A 21,304-nucleotide genomic window follows, 5' to 3' on the forward strand; every position below is an offset into this window, starting at 1 on the left:
AAATGGAAGCTTGTCCAAATGTTGCTTAAAACCAGTATGTCACTCTTAAACGAGAGCTGGATTCTGTCTGGAACAAGTTCAGAAACTGTTTGTGAAAGAGTCTAAGCATAAAGTATTATAACGCAGGGGCAGGGGTCCTGCCCAATGCTGCCCACATCCCACGAATGAATGAAAAAAACCATCTGGAAGCGGCTTGGAGATGAGGATAATGAAAGGAAAGATTGTCAGTCTGGATCTGTGACTTCTTCCTGTTATCTCACATTTTTACAGGAGATGACTTCAGAATCAGATTCAGATATCATGTTGGCAGGAATCCAATTAGTATCACTGAAGAGGTTGTTCATAGAGAGCTGAAATTTGCACCCTTGCAATTGCACAGATGCAACACATTTGTGGATCCTGCATAATCAATTTCTGTGACACTTACCTGAACATTTTCTATGTGCCTAATGGAGTTTTTGAGTTTAAAAACAAGTAGTAATCAAGTCCAAAGAAAGAATTGTGAAAGAAATTTTGCTTTATTGCTATGTGTTGAGCATGACCAATTTCAGGTGGAAGTGCGCCTCATTCCAAGCAACCAGAGCTCCCTTTGAAAATGGACAGGAACTTATTAGATAAATACTCAGTAGCATGAAGTGATAGCTCTAACTTGCAGCCAATGTCAATTTTGTTTCTACTTACCTGATTATTGGCAATGCCAACAGGATCCTCCTCCAAGTGGTTGCCGAACACATCTCAACAGGAAATGCTCTCTGAGAAACCGCACACTATATGTTTGTGCTTCACGTTTAATGATGTAGAAATGGATATGTGTTCATTCCACTTAGTGTATATTCAGTCTATATTATGTCTTGATTGATACACATCCATCCTTCGATTTTCTGATGGTGAAATACCTCAGCCTATTCAGTGCAATGCAGAAAATGCTCAAAAACTAAAACTCAGTTGCAATGATAAAATGACATAGTGGGGCCTTTCCACTTATGCATTATTATTGATATTCAAACTTCATAAATTATATAGTGCAAATCTAACTCCTGCTGTTATGTGTACCTGTTCCCAATGTTTTATATGTGTTACAAATTCTAAAGACCAAATGCAGGAGTTAAAAGTTTCCAGAATTAAATTTTGTACTTTCCACTGTAAATGTTTACCTGTATAACATTTTCTATTACAAAGGATAAATGTTGAGTTATTTTATGTTAACTGTGAGGAATTGATACAGGCAATCTACTTAAAGATGTCATGAATTGGAGGTGCTGGTGTTGGACTAGGGTGTACAACTTTAAAAATCAAACAGCACCAGGTTATAGTCCAACAGGTTTGTTTAGAAGCAGTTGCTTTCAGAGCGCTGCTTCTTCATCAGCCGATTGTCAACTACCTGATGAAGGAGCAGTGCTCTGAAAGCTACTGCCTCCAAGTAAACCTGTTGGACTATAACCTGGTGTTGTGCGATTTTCAACTATTTAAAGATGAATTGTTATCTTAATAAATTGGCTCACATGCCATTTTACCAGGTTATTAGAGCCAAATGTACAGTGATGAAACATTATCGCTGCTCCAAACATTTATTTAACAAAAAACTCAATACAAAACAAACATATAACAATGACAATCAATCTGCATTAGCGAACAAAAAGAGTGAAAAGCTCACAGCATTTAAGTAGCACTTTTCATTACCTCAAACACTTTCCCACTATTGTACTACTTTTGAAATGTAGCAACTATGGGGTAATGTGGAAAATACAGTTGATAATTTCAAATTTAAAGTGGCAGCAATGAAATACATGAGACAACCTTCTGCTTTCGGCGTTGGCTGAGGAGACATGTTGACTAAGATACTGGAAAAACTTCATTTTTCTTCAAATAATGTTGTGAGATCTTTTACTTCCACCTGAGAAGGCAACCAAATCTTTGCTTAATATCCAGTTCAAAAGATGCCATCTTCAGCATTGCAGGATTGGTTGAGCACTGCGTTGAAATATTGATACCATAAAATCTATCATTTTCATTTTAAAATTTATCAGCATAATCTCAAGTCAACGTACTGGAGGTAATTGAAGGAGTAGTGTTCTGATTTATGCATCAGCGGAAATAATATTTTATGGATCAGTTTCAAGATATAAAATGTGCACTCCTTCACGTGTGATGGTACAGAATTTGAAGCCAGTCTGTATAAAAACTATAGCAATGTACAGCTATCAATCAAAGTAATGATAGTTAGAATTCTAGCTGATCAGAGGACTGTTGCTATGCACAAGCAAATTCCTTTCAGTTTTATTGTGGGAAATCATTATTGTATACAGATAAGTGGCATCAATAATTAAACAAAAATATTTCCTAACAAACTAAAATAATAATATTTAAGATAAATTATCTACCCACAATTGCAAAACTGACAGTCAGTAACACTGCATTAAGAGGTGGCGGTTAGTGCTGTGAGGATTAGTGCCCCTCTCTCTCAGCCAGAAGCTCTGGTTGCAAATTGCACTCAAGGACTTGATGCTCAAGGAAGATCACATACAAAGTAAGTTGATTATAAAACTTCTAAACCTTCCAACACTTACCAAAGCAAGCAATAAGATCAGAAGAGATTCCGGGTCAGCCATGATTTGGAAAGTAAATTGAAGCCTCTACAAAGAACAAAGAACAAAGACAATTTACAGCCCAGGAGCAGGCCCTGTGGCCCTCCAAGCCTGAGCCGATCCAAATGTACTGTCTAAACCTGTCGGTCAATTCCTAAGCATTTGTATCCCTCTGCTCCCCACCGACTCATGCATTTATCCAGACGCATCTGAAATGAATCTACCGTGCCTACCCCTACCACCTCTGCTGGCAACACGTTCCAAATGCCCACCACCCTCTGTGTGAAGTACTTGCAACATGTATTCCCCTTAAACGTTCCACCTCTCACCTTGAAAGCGTGACCTCCCGCTATTGAATCCTTCACCCTGGGAAAAAGCTTGTCTCTATCCACCCTGTCTATACCCTTTATGATTTTCTAAACCTCAATCAGGTTCCCCCTCAATATCCTTTTCTCTAATGAAAATAAACCTAACCTACTCAACCTTTCTTCATAGCTAGCACCTTCCATACCAGGCAACATCCTCGTAAACCTTCTCTGCACCTTCTCCAAAGTATCCACATCCTATTGGTAATGTGGCGACCAGAAATGTACACAATATTCTAAATGCGGCCGAACCAAATGTCTTGTACAATTTAGACTACGACATGATTGCAAAAGTGTGTTTCGCCATAGCAACTCAAACTTCTTGAGAGGTTGGGTGGCTCATTGTGCTGGGTCAGCTGGTTTAGATCACATGGATGCCAACAGTATTATTATTGGAGTGGCTGTGGGAACTGCCTCTATACCCGAACAATGATGGAGAAGTTGATGCTGTGGATTGGACCAGAATTTGAGCAGCACACTGGAAGAGAGTGATCACATTACTAAGGCATAATTCAACCAGCACTGTGTTATATTCAATCATGCTTACTCACAGTAATATCATCTAGTTGATGGCATCCCATTTGTGCACTTTAACATGAATGTCATAATCCAGAACTATGGATTGTGATAGCAAAGGCTCCAATGTTTTTTTCCATCAATTGACTACTTCAGTGGAATCTTTTCCAATCTTGCTGTCTGTCATTGCCATACACTGGAGGGATTTGAATATTGATATTCTAACATTGATATTGTTTAACATGTTGTGTGAAAGTGATAAACCTTTTCATGCAGAACTGTAATATTACACCAAAGTCTTCTATTTAACATGATCATAAAATGGTAGAGTTCAGTCTGCAGTTTGAAAGAGGGAAGGCAAAATCTGATGTAATGGTGTTATGATTAAATAAAGGTAATTACAGGGGCATGAGAGAGGAACTGATGAAAATCAATTGGAAGCAGAACCTGCGGGGGAAGACAGTAGAGCAACAATGCCAGGAGTTTCTGGGTGTAATTGAGGACACAGTAGTACAGAGGTTCATCCCAAAGAAAAGAAAGATAATCGGGGTATGGGGGGGAGGGGGTGGTGGTGGTGGGGGTGGTCAATGGTGGATCTGTGGTGGTGGGTGGGAAGGAGGTGGCATTAGACAGCCATGGCTGACAAAGGAAGTCAGAAAATGTATCTAATAAAAAGAAAGAGCCTATAAAGTGGTTAAGAGCACTGGAAAATCAGAAGATTGGGATGGCTACAAAAACAAACAGAAGATAACAAAGAGACAAATAAGGAAGGAGAGGATCAAATATGAAGATAAGCTAGCCAGAAATATTAGAAATGATAGTAAAAGGTTCTTTCAATACATAAGAAACATATGAGAGGCCAAAGTAGATATTGGGCTGCCCCAAATTGATGCTGGAAGGCTAGGGGTAGGAGATAAGGAAATAGCTGAAGAACTTAATAAGTACTTTGCATCAGTCTTCACAGTGGAAGACATGAGTACTATCACAACAATTAAGGAGAGTCAGGAGGCAGAGTTGAGTATGATAGCCATTACAAAAGAGAAAGTGTGAGAAAAGCAAAAAGGTCTAAAAATTGATAAATCTCTTGGCCCCGATGGGCTACATCCTGGAGTTCTGAGGGAGGTGGCTGAGGAAATAGTGTTGGTTGTGATTTTCAAAAGTCACTGGACTCAGGGAAAGTCCCAGATGATTGGAAAATTGCTGTTGTAACCCCCTTGTTCAAGAAAGGATCAAGATAAAAGATAAGAAATTATAGGCTGATTAGCCTAACATTGGCTGTTGGTAAAATTCTAGAATCTATTGTTAAGGATGAGACTTCTAAGTTCTTGGAAGTGCAGGGTCAGATTAGAACAAGGCAGCATGGATTTAGTAATGGGAAGTCATGCCTAACAAACCTGCTAGAACTCTTTAAAGAGGTAACAAGTACGTTAGACAAGGGAAACCCAGTAGATGGTATCTACCTAGACTTCCAAAAGGTCTTTGATAAGTTGCCTCACAAGAGAGTCAGGTGAGGGTCCATTGTATTCAAGGTGAGAGACTGGCATGGATTGAGGATTCACAGAAGGCAGAGAGTTGGGATAAAAGATTCTTTTTCGGAATGGGAGCAGGTGGCAAGTGGTGTCCTGCAGGGTTCAGTGTTGGGGCTGCAGCTATTCACTTTATACATTAATAATCTGGATGAAGGGACTGGGGGCATTCTGGCAAAGTTTGTTGATGATACAAAGTTAGGTGGACAGGCAGGCAGTACTGAGGAGGTGGGGAGACTGCAGAAAGGATTAGACAGTTTAGGAGTGTGGTTCAGAAAATGGCTGATGAAATTCAACATGAGAAAATGTGAGGTCTTGCACTTTGGAAAAAGGAATACAGGCGGAGATTATTTTCTAAACAGCGATAAAATTCATAAAGTCGAAGTACAAAGAGATCTGGAAGTACTATTCCAGGATCCTCTAAAGGTTAACTTGCAGGTTGAGTCAGTGATTAAGAAAGTGAATGTAATGTTGTCATTTATCTCAAGAGGGTTAGAATATAAATGCAGCGTTGTGCTTCTGAGACTTTATAAAGCTCTAGTTAGACCCCATTTAGAATACTGTGTTTAGATTTGGACCCAGTACTTCAGGAAGGACATACTGGCACTGGATAAAGGTAAAAACAAGGACTCCAGATGCTGGAAACCAGATTCTAGATTCTAGATTAGAGTGGTGCTGGAAAAGCACAGCAGTTCAGGCAGCATCCGAGGAGCAGGAAAATTGACGTTTTGGGCAAAAGCCCTTCATCAGGAATAGAGGCAGAGAGCCTGCAGAGTGGAGAGATAAGTGAGACGAGCATGCCCAGTGGAGATTCATGATGATCCCTGGAATGGTCGGCCTAATATACGATGGGCGGCTGACGATCCTGGGATTGTATTCGTTGGAGTTTAGAAGGTTGAGGGGACACCTAATAGAAACTTACAAGATGATGCATGGCTTGGAAAGGGTGGATGCTGAGAAGTTGTTTCTGTTAGGCAGGGAGACAAGGACCCATGGTACAACCTTAGAATTAGAGGGGGTCAATTTAGAACAGAAATGAGTAGACATTTCTTCAGCCAGAGAATGGTGGGCCTCTGGAATTCATTGCCAAGGAGTGCAGTGGAGGTCGGGACATTAAATATCTTCAAGGCAGAGATTGATAAATTATTAAGGGCTACAGGGAGAGTGCGGGTAAGTAGAGTTGAAATGTCCATTAGCCATGATTAAATGGCAAAGTGGACTCCATAGGCTGAATGGCCTTACTTCCACTCCTATCTCTTATGGTCTTGTGGTCTTATTACCTGAAATTGAAAGTAGGCTTACTATCACGTCATTTTTAATTTTCAATTAAATTTTAATTCTCATCTCAATTGGATTCAAAGGGTCAGCATATCATATTAGAATTCCAGGGCCTGGGCTGGAGATATGTTCAAGTCCTACTATGCCATAGAGTCATAGAGTCCTATGGTACAGTGGTCGGCCCCTTGCCCCAAACTGGTCCGTGCCAACCAAAATGTCCATCCACGCTAATCCTATGTCCCTGCACTTGGTCTGTATCCCCCTAAACCTTTCCTATCTGTGTGTTTGTCCAAATGCCATTTAAATGTTGTTAATGTACTTGCCTCAACCACTTCCACTCGCAGCTCATTCCTCAAATGTACTACCCTCTGCAAAAAAAGGTTGTCCCTCAGGTTCCCTTTTATTCTTTCCACTCTAACCTCAAACTGATGCCCTCTAGTCTTCAATTCCCCAATCCTGGAAATAAAGACTGAATGCATTCACCCTATCCATCCTCTCATTATCTTATACACTTCTATAAGATCCCCCCCTACTGTTTCCTATACTCAAAGAGAAAAGTCCTCGCTTGTCCAACCTCTCCTTTTCACTCAGACCCTAGAGTTCTGGTAACATCCTTATAAATTTCTTCTGCACTCTTTCCAGTAGAACATCTTTCCTGCAGCAAAGTGACCAAAACTGAACACATGATTTGGAGGTGCCGGTGTTGGACTGGGGTGTACAAAGTTAAAAGTCACACAACACCAGGTTATAGTCCAACAGGTTTAATTGGAAGGACATTGGCTTTCGGAGCGCCGCTCCTTCATCAGGTGGTCGTCACCTGAACACAATATTCCAAGTGTGGCCTCACTAACATCCTGTACAACTGCAACATTACTTCCCAACTCCTAGACTGAATGCCCTGACTGATGAAGGCCAGTGTGCCAAAAGCCTTTTTCACTGCCCTGTCTACCTGTGACTCCACTGTCAGAGAACTGTGCGCCTGAACTCCAAGGTCCCTTTGTTCCACTATACTTCTTAAGGCCCTACCATTCACCATGGAACTCATACCTTGATTTGACTTTCCAAAATGCAAGACCTTGCACTTATCTATATTAAACTCCATTTGCCATTTCTCGGCCGACTTCTCCAGCTGATCATAGTCTTGCTGCAATTTCTGAGAACCTTCCTTACTGTCCACAATACTGCCTATTAGGGAATTTCAACTAAATTAAACTAAAAGTATGGAACAAAATGTTAGTTTAGTTATGGGAGTCTTTAAACTATTGCTTTTCCATTTGGTCCATTCAGGGAAGGAAATCTGCAATCCTTGTCAAGTATGTGTTGTCCTTCAATTGCTCCCTGACAAATAAACCACACAGTTGTATTCAAGCAGATGATTCACAATGATCGTCCCGAGGGAAATTAAGGATGCACAATAAATACTGACCTGAACAACAATGCCAATGAATGCAATAAGGGGGAAAGAATCCAGCACCAGGTGAGGACCACAAAATGCTGCTTCAAACTAAACTTCTGATGAATCTCAATCAATATTTTCAGAGATAATTTTTCTTCAAGTTTATGATTGCTTGATCTTCAACAATAGATAAAAGGAAACCACCAATTGATATATAGGCTGCATGAAGGATTATTAGGGGTTTTCACAAGTCAGGATTTGCAGGCACACTCATCACCTAGTACAGTTATAAAATGCCAGATAGATCTTCCCAGGAATTTGAAAATTAACAAACTTAATGAAATTGCAATGCTGTTTTCTTTAACTGATATTTCAGTTTGACAATTTAATGTCACTATTTCGGCTGCAGTTAACCAGAGCTTTCAGCAGCTCTCAGCTTTTGAGCAGATCAGTAAATAAATTACAGAAGTGAAGCATAAATAAGTTATAAATTATAGAAACTATAAATAATTCACACCATGCTGATACAAGATAAGATGAACTCTGTGTATATGGGCCAAGAGAATAAACATGGTGTTTTTGAAACAGAAATCTTCCTATCACAATCTTTGGCTTTAAATAGAAGATGCCTTGAAAGTGGAAGTATAGCTTGCAATGCACAGTTAACTCCTGCTGGTTGCAATGTGGACTTCAGATGTACTAGCTGCTGCTTACTCATTTGAATGGTTTCTGCTGTAGATCACCACGGAATCCAAATTTATAACTTTCTAGCACCAGCTAAAACCTGTCCACAGCAGTTAATGCAACCAAGCACTGCTGAAAGGCAAAGGCCATTGTGGCTGCAGCATTCACCAATACATGTGGAAGAAGTGAATCTCATTAAGGAAATAATATAAAGAATGGCACCCCAATTGAAAGAGCAAATGCGAGGTATCCAGATGTAGCATTGGTAATCATGAACATTGGAAGTGGTATTCAGATGAGGAGGTGACACTCTCAAAAGGCAATGGGAGGAGATAGCCATGGACATCAACGGCAGGAGCCATGTCCTGAGGACCTGGATATAACATTACAAAAAGACCAATGAACCTCGCACTTTTGATCAACATCTGTGATACCACCTACAAATACCATACTCTACAAACTGCAAAGGTAACTGAAGCTATTCCTCAAAAAAACCATATCCCATCACTGACCTATCAATAATCTCGATTGATCAGCAATATTTCTGGCTCCTCAACTAATTTATCAGTGTCTCTCTCTGTATCCTGGAGAATTAGACAACACTCCAGCCTGGGTTGGTAAGTAACAAGTAACATGTGCCCCACACAAGTGTCAGGCAATGATCATCTCTGACAAGGAGGAATGTATCTTTCACCTCCGTGACTGCAATGGAGATGTCATTGTGGAATGTCCTCATTTGCAGCATCCATTAACTGGACCAGCGATATAAACACTATGAATTCAAGACCAAAACTCTCCAGAGCCTGTCCAACAATCCACAAAGTGCAAGTACACTTTGTTCCAGCCCCCATCTGCCACAGTCAGCATTCAGGTTCTCCATAATCAGCACACAAACAATGTGTACTATCCACAAGCTGCACTGCAGCAACTCTGCAAGTGTGCTTTGATAGCACTGTCCAAATCTGCAACTTTTCCAACAAATGTCAACAGAGACTTTGGAACAGACCTGCTCTCCTGCAGGGCACGCACCATTGTGACTTGAAACTGTATCACTCCTTCTTTACTAGAGCTGTGTCATAAGCCTGCAAACCCCTTCCAAAAATACTGTGTGTACCTATATTGCCTAACTCACCCCCATAGATTGCAGTGCTCCAAGGTGATGACTAAGCACGTTTTCAAGGCCAATTAGAAATGTGCAATGAACGCTGATCTAGCCAATGATGACAAAATTCTGTGAAAGAATAAATATAAAGAGACATTTATCATGCAAGGTTAACTGATTGCCATACAAAGTCAAATTCCTGATATTATGGCTGTGTACTGTAGTACACAAAAGAATTTTCCAGGTACCACAGCAGTCCAGCAGACTACACTGAGTAGTAAGGTGTCACATCAGGACAGCGGCAAGTACCCTATGGACCACAAGCCTCCTACACATTCTCGACAACGCAACATTTGTATTCCCATTTCTGCCAACCCACCAGTGCCTTGCTGTTGCCTGTCAGCCAGTTAGCTGAATCTGCTGCTGTCTACGCCAAGATGAAGCAGTCGACAGATGGGACATCTCATCCCTGAGCTCCTCAATGTTATCAGACTACAGTCTCTTCACTGACATTCAGTAGCCTTTCACCAATCATGCCATAACCTGAGGGTAACTATGGTTTGGCAAAGGCAGCTAGATTACATGTGCTGAGGGAACTGAAAAAGATGAATGATTTTAGTTTTGTATGCAGTATAAATGATATTATTTCTATATTCAATTTGAAATGTTCATTTTGTGGTGGTTTTTATTTCTGTGTTGTTTTCAGTAGACACTGGGATGGTCAGTGATAGAGGAAAAGTCTGGTGTTGGAATGTTGGTGAATGGAAAACACAGTTGCCTTTATTGGTATCACACAAAGCTCTTTCTGGAGAGCCTGTGTTGAAAGCGGCTTAGTAGATTTCCTCTTCCCTTCTTTTACTTCTTCCTCCTTCTACTCATGCTCCAGCTCCTCAGCTGCTTGTCACTTATCCAATGCAAATTCTGTACCCTCATATCACCACAACATGCAGCGAAACACCAGAAATCTTACCACCCATTCTGCTGCATAGCTCCTCCAAAATAAAGACATAAGAGGAGCAACAGGGGTAGATAGTTCAGCCCTTAAACCTTCTCCACCATTTAATATGATCAGGGCTTATCTCATCTTGGCCTCAATTCCACTTTTCTGCTTGCTCCTCATAACCTGTTAAGACAATACTAATTAAAAAATCTGTCTATCTCCACCTTAAATTCATTCAGTCATGGTGTCCACTGCACCTTGTGGGTAATGAGCTTCATGATCCTTTGAGGGATGTAATTCATTCTCATCTTTGTTTTAAATCTGTCACCTCTTAGCCCAAAACTATAACCTCTCAGTCTAGATTGTCTGACAAAGGGAAACATCCTCTCTACGTCCACTTCATCCATCCCCTTTATGTACCTCAATTAGATCTCTTCTCATCTTTCCAAACTCTAGTGAGTATAGGCCTGAACTGTTCCATCCCTCCTCATAAGACAAGCATAAGACTTAATAAGATCCAGAAGACAGAGCATTGTTTCAGTACTCTATTGCAGTTCAAGGCACAGAATGGTTTTCATGGCTTGCAGCTTTGTATGTCTGAATGTTTTACTGACAGGAAAATACTGTCATACTGTCATACTAGCCATACTGTTATATCCCTTGGCAGTCAGTAGTTACCTTTTAGTTCATCATGGTGTTTCAAATGCAGTTGGCACAGCAAAACTTAAGGCATCACAACAGCAGCAGGGATGCCAGATCCTGACCTGCATTTTGCATGATCATATAACAGGCCAATGTTAAGGAATTGATTTACATATAATGGTATCCTGCACAATGTGGAAATCTGCAATCCTTGCAAAGCCATGTACTGAAATAAAAGATCCTACCGCTCATATTGGAAATCCAAAATAAAAACAGTAAGTGCCGAAGGAAATCAGCAGGTCCGGCAGCGTCTGTGGTGATAGAAACTGCAGTCTGTAGAAGAGTCATATTGGACTCAAAATGTCAACATTGTTTTTCTACAGATGCTGCCAGGTCTATTGTGTTCTCCAGAATTTTCTGTTTTTATTATTAAACTTATTTCTTTTGATGGGCTTTGACAATGTACTTTACTGTCTTTGAGTTGAGACCCGCAACCCCTTAAGCAACAGTGGACAGCAAATTTTGGATGTCGTATAAATCACAGTCTCCATTTGGGAAAGAGCTCAATGCATAAATGTTCATATTCATGCTCATGTTCTCTTTCATAACCACTGACAATTTGATACATACTCTGCTCTGAAGCTATAGCTATAGCTGAACTAGATGATGGATATCAGTAACATTATTTTTTACAAATCTCACACATTTGTTTCTTGCTGAGATTCAAGTAAGAAAGTTGCTCTTTGAACATGCTGGACAGAAGTGACCTTCTATGAGGAACTCTCCTCCTTTCATCCACTTTCTGCTTTGAGCAACTTGTGATGTTCAGTTCCCCCGCTGCTCTTCCAGTTATGCTGTATTTCAAGATGTGCTGAACACTTAAAGTTAGCAAAATAAAATCCTTCACAACACTTCCTGCACTGTTTTGCAATTTGAATGAAGTATAGAAGGGGCCAAAGACTTATAGATTCACAGCAATGAGCAAAAGACATCAAGCAAATTAAAAGCAAAATCCTGCGGATGCTGAACCATCAGCTAACTTCTAAGTAGTCGATGGCTGATGATCCCTTTAAATACATGCTGATGTGGGGCCACTTCCTGCTGCTAAATGTGTGTTCAGCTGTGCAAGGCTAAGGGATGGCATTAGTCAGAATGTTTCAAAATGGCACCACTGGCATCAAATTACCATTGCAAGTTAACTGTCGGTATAATCCACGTGCTCTGCGTATTTCCGGCAGATGGTCATCACACTTGCACTAATAACTTTATCAATTCAATGCGGTTTTCCTCACAAATTTACATGCAGTTTGGAGATGCAATTTTCGAGTTGTAAAGGTACTTAAAATAATGGGCACTAATCTGGTCAATTTCTTGCCTTTTAATCTCCTTTTAATTCATAGATCAAGCTGAGTTAAAATATATTATTATGTTTACGACGATAAGGAAAAGAAATTCAAGAGTAGTATAACCGGCTGACATCAATAAAAAGTATCCCTTTTAAAAAAATAATTAAACTCGAAACTTATTAGCTATTGTCACCTATTATTATGTCACTTAAGCGAATAATCATTGATTGTATCCTTAGTTGTTTGCCACATGATATTATAAAATACAGACAACAGTTTTAATCCCAAGAAGCAGCAGGGGAGGGATTCCACTTGATGACAGATTCACATTCATTTAATGATTAGTGAGACAGGCAAACAAAATGACATTGGAATAATCCCATTCATCAGGCACTGCAGCCTTCATCGCCACTTCAGCAGAAATGATTTTAAGCCATAAGTGAAAACAAATTTGCAGATGTAGCATATCGTGAAGTTATCACAACGGCATCAATTGCTGTGCAGGCTCAGTGTTCTATGTACTCACAACAGACAAAATAACATGATAGCACCAGTACAAGCAATTAAAATCAGAGACAAGGTCAGGAGATCAGCTTGTAACCCTCAACTGATACTATTAAGAAGCCAAATATTCAGTTTCCCCCATCCATTATTCAAGTTGCTTCCCATGTTCACTGGTGTCAGATGGGGACCGATGAGTGAGTTATACTAGAGACAGTAAGCGGATGTTAACTTCCCACTGAGAGAATTTCTCCAGGTCGAATAAAAACGTTCCACTAATCATCTACCCCATGAAACTGCCAGCTGTGGCCTCTAGTAGGATTATAATTCTCATAGACCTCTTATGGAGCTTTTAGCTAAATGAAAAATCTGCCATAGCCTAGGGAGAAGGGAGCAAGCAGATAAGAAGCAGAGTGTTTACTAAGAAGCTGTGCAACATAACAGGTTTTTGTGATGTAAAAATCATAAGGAAACCATTAGGTTAAAAAAAAGATCTATGTATTTACACGTTTCATTTGCAGCAGTTTTATGGGCTCATTAATTTAACATTCCTCTGTACTTTTTTCAGGAGTGCTATCCTTAGGGTGTCTCTGATTTGTTATTCTGTTGCACTTTTTCTGTTGCAACACTTGACTAAATAGTGTAAATCTCAGCATCTCTGTCAAATTTTGCAAAATTGTGGAGTACAATGGACCCTAGTTTCAATAGGCTTGCTTTGTAATTGTGGGCACATTTCTGTGATCTTAAAGTGTATCAAGACATAGCAGCAACAAAAATACTCCGAACAGTTGCTATGAAATAAATTTGACAGTGATGTTTCATGAATTATACAACTTGTTTAGTTCAGAAAGAAAAATGAATGTCCCTGGAAGATTCCAGTGGACGATGGCAACAGGGTGCCAAATTAGACCCTGATTAAAGGCGCTGGCACAAGCTGAAGGATGGTCCAAACCTAGAATCAGACAAGCCTAGTTGATATGTTATTATTTTCAGTTCATTGCAGAGGAGGATGGAGCTGAAGCTTATGTAAATTAGATGCAGCATCTGCAATTTTAGTCATGGTAGAGTCAGCTATTGGAGGGAGTGGCAACATATAGCTCATTGCAATCGAAGGGATTTTTTCATTCCTCCAACTTCTCTGCCGCCCCCCCACCCCTCCCCAAACTGCGGGTTCTTGCCTTAAATTTTCTTCAGGGAAAATAGTCAGCTTCAATGTTTTTTTTACATTCACGTGTAATTGTGCACATTGTGATATATTTATTAAAATATTGGTTGCACAACTCCCTGGTAACAGCATGTGAGCCTAATCTAAATTGCGTGGCAACCAAATTTGTGCCAACGTAGTGCAAATGAAAAGAGCTGCCGAGCAGACTATTTGTGCCAATTGTAATAAATCAATATGTGCTCGACCCTCTATTGTCAAGTTGAACTCAGTTCAAATATATTTTTCTTAAGTAAAGTTAATATTTCAGCCCTCTTTGTGATGTCATTGTACAAGGGCTAAACTTATGAAACAATGTTTCCATTTAGGTAGATTACAAAGAAATTGGATCCCCAAAAAATTGGGTATCATCTGCAGGCTGCTGTTATGGGAAAACAATCATGGACAGTCCAGCTATCTAATCTAGAGTTATCAGTAATATTACTTTCAACTTTCAACACTGACTGACTTTCAACACTGATCCAAACTATTAAGCATTCCTTTGTTTAAATTGAATAACTCTGTTCCTAAGCTGTGGTGTCTAAGTTGGATCTGTCTCTGGCCCCTTCTTTTGAAAAATTTCTAGTGGCTGTCCAGAACACAAAAGTGTATACCAGAAATAATATGTACCTGGCCAAAGAATTTGTTGGGATATATTCAACCATTGCTAACTCTCAGAGCCAACTGAGAGGAAGATATTTATTGATCCCAATTTCAAAGGATCACACAGAAGGTCAGACATTTTTGGCCTTACTGTTGAATAGCTGTTTATCTTTCACTACCAATAGAACCAAGAACTTTTAATCAAAATTTCCCATCTATGATGTACTATTACATCATGAAGACAACAAAATAATTTGCTCCTTTTCATTTTGGTGAGATTAAACACAGACTGAGCAGATCACCTCCACTCTATCTTAGGAATTGCCCCAATCTTCCAGTTTTTTCCCATTTCAATAAATCACCCCACTCCTGCCCTAACATTTCCATCCTTGACCTGCTACACTACTGAGCTGTAAGTTGGAGGAATAGCATCTCATTTTCCACTTAGATACTTCACAGCCTCTAGGACTCATCATTGAATTCCACAACTTCAGAGTTTGACCTTTGAAATCTATTGTATACCCTTACTCCCCCCGGCCATATCTTGTTTGTGCCTTCTTAGTTTCGCTCTCAGGACAACTTTTCACAGCTAACATTTGTACTTACTTTAGATCATCTCTTTACCACCATTATCAATGCCTTTGTCTTTTGCTGTGGGCCCACTCACTGTGTTCTCCTTGCTTCTCCTCTCCTTGTGTCCTAACATAAAACAACATAATTCTCCAATTCCTTTCAGTTCTAAAGAATAGTCATATTGGACCAGAGAAGTTAATTATTCCTCTCTCTGCAGGTGATGCCAGACTGCTACTGAATTTCTCCATCACTGTTTCTATTTCAGATTTCCAGCATCGGCAGTATTTTGTTTTTATATGTGAATAGTTTTGCCCGCCCAGGATTTCATTTAATTTTCTGTAGGATGCCCCCTTAATGAGCAAAGCTAACTGGTGACCTGAGTTGTAAGTCTTTGACACACCCAACTGCCAGTCCTTAACAGAAGCACAACTGCTGAGATTTTCTTCATACAGGAGACATCAAGAAAGTTGAACAATGATTGATCTACTCAGCACATCCCAGATCATTTGGATTGCTACATCAATATTAACCTTATTCAAATGGTTACACATTCAATGCATGGCAATTATTTGTACATTTCCCAATTGGCAATACTACCCTCAATTCTACTTCAAGACACAAGACCAATGCTTTTATCCTTTTACTGTCTCAAACTGCCTAACCAAAATAAACTTTCACAAGTGAATAAGGCATCATCCAACCCAAATGCTATTCATGGGATCATCAGCTGAAGGTAGCTAGTTGTCTGAACATAAACGACATGGTCCAGTAATTCACAGTGCCCATCAGTCGATGGCCATAAAGGCAATGCTGATGTATCTGCAGGACTTATTTTTGCGCACGTAACCACTTGAATGGAATGATTGATGACATGGTCAGGCTTTGCCCTGAGAGATAGTGTTCCTCTAAAAACATGTTGTGCTTGAGAGGAAGGTGCTGATCATTGAATCCCTGGAGATTGACCCTGTGTGACCTCATAAGCATGCTGACCTGCAACTCCTAATCTAGATGTATTGAAGAAAATCAGTCTCAAGCTATCAGTGTTTAAGGCCTAAATATTTCTAAGTAAGAACCTACATACTGAAAATAAGGGAACAGATTCTCTTTCCAATAATACTAGAGCATTAAGAATTTACTGACGTCAGTGGTCAAGCTTAGGTATCATTTTGTCACACATGGCCTGTATATTAGTCAGGAATGCTTCATCTCACATATTAACTTAGACAGAATTTTCTTTTATGAAGGCTGTTGTTTTTATTATTGTATCTGTTCAAACTTGACAAAACAAAATATTGTTGGAAGACATGTCACTGGAAAACAGAAAGACTGAATCATTGTTATGACCACTTGAACTGGAGCTAAAGATTTGATGGAGAGCTAATGAATTGTGTGAATGAGATAGAGTGAGATAAATTATTACTAGAGGAAAGCTCAAATAACTCAAATGATTCTGAGGAGAATTGCCACCCTCTGATTTATATAGAATGTTGAGTGCCTTTCCTGCCCATTTATATTTCAGGCTGGTGGACTCCAGAGCATTAAATGAGTCTCTTGGAGGATAGCACTGCCAAATTAGCAAGTGTGAGCCACGCAGCTTGCTGACAGCTGGAGAAGATGGTATCTCCTCCCTTCAATGGCAGTGTTTAAATTTCCCACTGGAGCATCTCAGCCTCCAAAAGCAACATCAAAATGCATCCACTGTCCCGCAGATCACAGCATTGCCTCATTTCCCTCACAGCACTCCTGGTGAAATCAGGGCTGTCAACAGTGAGAAAGCTGTGAGGTAAATGCAAGAGCAAGTCAACATTGTTGTACACTGGTTTATTGGTTTTAACAGAAGTACTTATGATAAGTGTGCTGTAAGGGCCCCACCATGCTGTTTGACTCCCCTCAGGTTACAACGTTTGGATGAGGTGTGAATAGGACAATCTTACATACAAAACAACCCAACAGTAGCTCATCTTTGCATATAGTAGCGTAGAAATGCTTAAATCTAATAAGACATCGTACTGAGCATTAGATAATGTTTCATTTTTGGTTAAATACTTATCAACGCGTATTCTCCTTCTACTGGGTTGGATTTTTCCGATGTAAGCACAGCCAGGATAGGATTGATGCAGGATGAATTGATTCCATTCTTGCTGTAATATCCAGATGCAGTTCTCATTAAGCAATTGCTGTGAATTGCCATCCATATAATGGTCAACAGTTGAAAACTTACAAACAGGGAGGTGAGTTTTCCTATATCAGACAGGCATTTGAAATCAAATAGCTTTTGCTGAGAGTGAGGTGCGCACATAATATTGATAGGCTGGATGGTCACTTGCACATTGGAGTGCCCTCCCTTTTGTGTAAAAGAGATGCTCCACAAACCCCCAATTTGCAGCTATCTGCATTGAACCAGGAAACTGAAACAGGGCTGTGCCACATTCTAACTAAGAATGATCAATGCTGGCATATGACCACTTCTGGAAAATGGTGCATTGTGCTAGTGAAGTGGAGGAATGATGTTGACAAATTTATAGGTTCAAAATTCCATCTCTTATCCACCATTTCATACCACTGTGAACGTCCTATAGTTCAAGAAATAGAATCATACATTTTTCCAGCAATACTTCATGGGGAATGCGACTGAAATTGTAACATGGTTGACTTCCGATAAACTGGTTTGCCAAGAAGTGTAATGCTTGAATCAGGATTATTCATAGAACAGAATTTCTATAAACTGCAGATAAAAAAAATGGCCAGTTTGAAAAGCTGTGTTGGAGCTCATTTAATTATTCATTCAGGAAACTGCACACAAACAAAAACAGCACAAAAAATTCTTTAACAAAGAAACTGATCAGATTTTTTAAAAATGTGCTGTTATCTACAGCTGGGGGCTTGGCAGGGCTGTGCAAAAGAGTGGAAAGCAAATAATTAGGAAATGCATTAGGTTTTCAGGATTTCCTGTTTGTGTTATATGATAATCAGAAATTTTATGCAGTTGGAGCTAAATAGTTCCGTCCATTTTACCTTGATGTTTGAACTTGATATATGTTTAAATTGAACTGGCTGAAAGCGAGATTTATATTTCCTATACATCTGATGATAAAATTCCAGGTGAAGTGAGAGTTTTATGATCAGTGTAGATCGAGTGCAGTAACTTCTGCAGTGCCCTCCTGCAGTGATTACTATCAGTTTGCCTTAATAAGTGTGTGTAAACCAGACATGTACACAAAAGAGTTGCTCAAGCATGATTTATGAAGTAGCTGAACTGACCTTTTATAGAATTATTGTAAAATCGTCACACATGTCACCATATCGTCAGAACCTTTTGTGGTTATTTGTAGCCCGCTCTCCTAATTATGAAATTCAAGCAGCCTGAAAGACAAAAACATCTCCTCTGTTGGTGTTCCTTAGATTAGAGAGCACGTAGAAACAATTAAAATACATTTGGTACATTCAGGCTTTCAATATAAGCTGCTTTGTTACAGAATTCTGTGTAAGTGTGACCTGGTGGCATAGCATACTATTCTGCTGCCATGCTGTGGCACAGGCAGGTACACAAACTTTGGGGTGCTAAGTTCCTAATTTGACCTAAAATTAAGCTGAATGAAAAAGATAAGGAGATTAAGAGGGAGCAGATCAACTGACATCCATCTATTAACCAGATGCAAAAATCAAGAATCCAAGATCCAAATTTTATGGCGTGATATATTGCATCTGGACTAAGCCTCTTCTGCCATTAAGCTCTTCAACCATTTACTGAAACAGACTCGCTAGCACAGCCACATTTGCTTACCTATCACCTCCATCCTCACCCCCATTCACCTATCGTACTCTTTGCTACCTTCTCCGCAGCCCCAACCCCACCCCCACTTATCTCTCCACCCTGGAGGCTCCCTGCCTCCATTCCTGATGAAGGGCTTTTGCCCAAAACGGTTGATTTTCCTGATCTTCGGATGCTGCCTGACCTTCTGTGCTTTTCCAGCACCACTCTAATCTAAACTCACTTTTCATTTAGTACTTGGATGCCATCCCCCTCCCATTTATGTCTCAGCTCCCTTGGACCACCTCCACATTCTTGATGAAGAGCTTATGCTCAAAAAGTCGACTCCCCTGCTCCTCAGATACTACCTGACTGGCTATGCTTTTCCAGCACCACACTTTGTAACTCTGATCTCCAGCATCTGCAGTCCTCACTTTCTCCCTGTGACTTGAGACAGAAGGAAAGGCAAGGAATGGTTTAAACCCTCTGATCTCCTGTAACACTACTTGATTAAATGTCCTTCAGCTGTGTTAAGATCTCTATTGAGACCAAGAACCATATTTTTCAAAACAAAGAAACCTGAAATCCCAATTTTTGACTGAAAGAATAAAGCTGCAAGATTCCTCATTGTTTAAAAAGTCTTCACAAGGGTCAATCAAAGTGGACACTAAATATTATCTTCTCTAAGCATTTAAATTAGTGAGTTTTGAGATGATTTGTAGCTCAGGTTGAGGTTCTGGATGTAGGTTTGCTCACTGAGCTGGAAGGTTCATCACCATACTAGGTAATAATCACCAGTGAGCCTCCGGTGAAGCACTGGTGGCATGGCCCGCATTCTATTTATTTGTTTAGGTTTCCTTGAGTTGGTGATGCTATTTCCAGTGGTGACATCATTTCCTGTGGTGACCTTTACTGGCATAAAATTCACAAAAGAAGAAGAAAACAACAAAAAAACTGCCATTCCTAGATGTTACAGTAGAGTGAACAGCCAATGGGGAACTTCAAACCAGCATCTACAGGAAAACAACACATACTGACCAAATACTGAACTACAGAAGCAATCATCCCAACACCCACAAACGAAGCTGCATTAGAACATTATTTCAATGCGTCACCACACGCTGCAGCACAGAGGAACTATGCAGAGCAGAGGAGAATCACCTATATAGTTTATTCAAAAAGAACGGGTACCCAATGAACACAGTCTGCTGATTTCTCAGCAACAAACCCATCAAGCAGACAAAACACATCCAAAAATGTTAGCCACTTTCCCCTACATCAAAGACATCTCAGAAATGACTGCCAGACTACTCAGACCTCTTAGCACTATGATTGCTCAAAAACCCACCAACACACTAAAACAGCAGCTAATGAAGTTGAAAGACTCTATACAGACAACAAGCAAAACAAATGTCATTTACAAAATACCCTGCAAGAACTGTAACAAATACTACTTTGGACCAACAGGTAGGAAACTAGCCACCAGGATACATGAACGTCAACTAACTACAAAAAGAAATGACCTATTTTCACTATTATCCTTATATATAGATGAGGAAGGATATCACTTTGACTGGGACAACATGTCCATCCTAGGACAAGCCAAACAGAGACACACACGAGAATTCCTAGAAGCGCGGCATTCCAATCGGAACTCTATCAGCAAACTCATTGACTTGGATCCCATTTACCACCCCCCGAGAAAAATAACAGGAAATGACATCACCACAGGAAATGACGCCACCACAGGGAATTGCATCACCAACCCAAGGAAATCTAAACACATAAATATAAAGCAGGCCATGCCACCAGTACTTCATCTGGAGGCTAACTGATTATGTTACCTAGTATGGTGATGAAACGTCTGAAAACAAACCTTCCAGCTCAGCAAGCAAACCTACCATCCACAAGCATTTAAATTCTGAAACCAAAATCATGATATGTTGAATGTGAATTAGCTGGCAAATCATAGTCAACTACAAACTATAAATGCACATAAAATGACAGATACAGGTAAGACAAATCAAACTAACTGAGTCAGTATAAAAACCAAAAAACTTCGGATCAGAAACGAAAACAGAAGTTGCTGGAAAAGCTCAACAAATCTGGCAGCATCTATGAAGGAAAATCAAAGTTAACATCTCGGGTCTCTTCCTTAGGAAGCAGTTGAGTTGGTGATAGTAGTAGTAGTAGTAGTAGTAGTAGTAGTCAGTAGTCACTTGGAACATGTCACCAGTCCGAGTCATAGTTATAAAGATGTACAACACAGAAACAGACCCTACGGTCCAACTCATC

The 21,304-nt window shown here is 39.9% G+C and overlaps 1 long non-coding RNA gene across 1 annotated transcript in view; it reads right to left on the reverse strand.

Moving 5' to 3' along the window:
- Positions 1 to 1,560: 1,560 nt before the first annotated feature.
- The window catches only part of LOC122551733 (uncharacterized), a 240,648-nt gene continuing 220,904 nt past the window's right edge, over positions 1,561 to 21,304 (reverse strand). The window contains exons 3-4 of the long non-coding RNA XR_015757544.1: positions 18,520 to 18,621; positions 1,561 to 1,894 (exon numbers count right to left, since the gene is read on the reverse strand). This is a non-coding gene — a long non-coding RNA (uncharacterized LOC122551733). The remainder of the gene's footprint in view (positions 1,895 to 18,519; positions 18,622 to 21,304) is intronic.

Source organism: Chiloscyllium plagiosum, unplaced genomic scaffold (assembly GCF_037043375.1).
Source record: "Chiloscyllium plagiosum isolate Xiang-an unplaced genomic scaffold, Cpla_swu_hap1 HiC_scaffold_7, whole genome shotgun sequence".
Lineage (NCBI taxonomy): Eukaryota > Metazoa > Chordata > Chondrichthyes > Orectolobiformes > Hemiscylliidae > Chiloscyllium > Chiloscyllium plagiosum.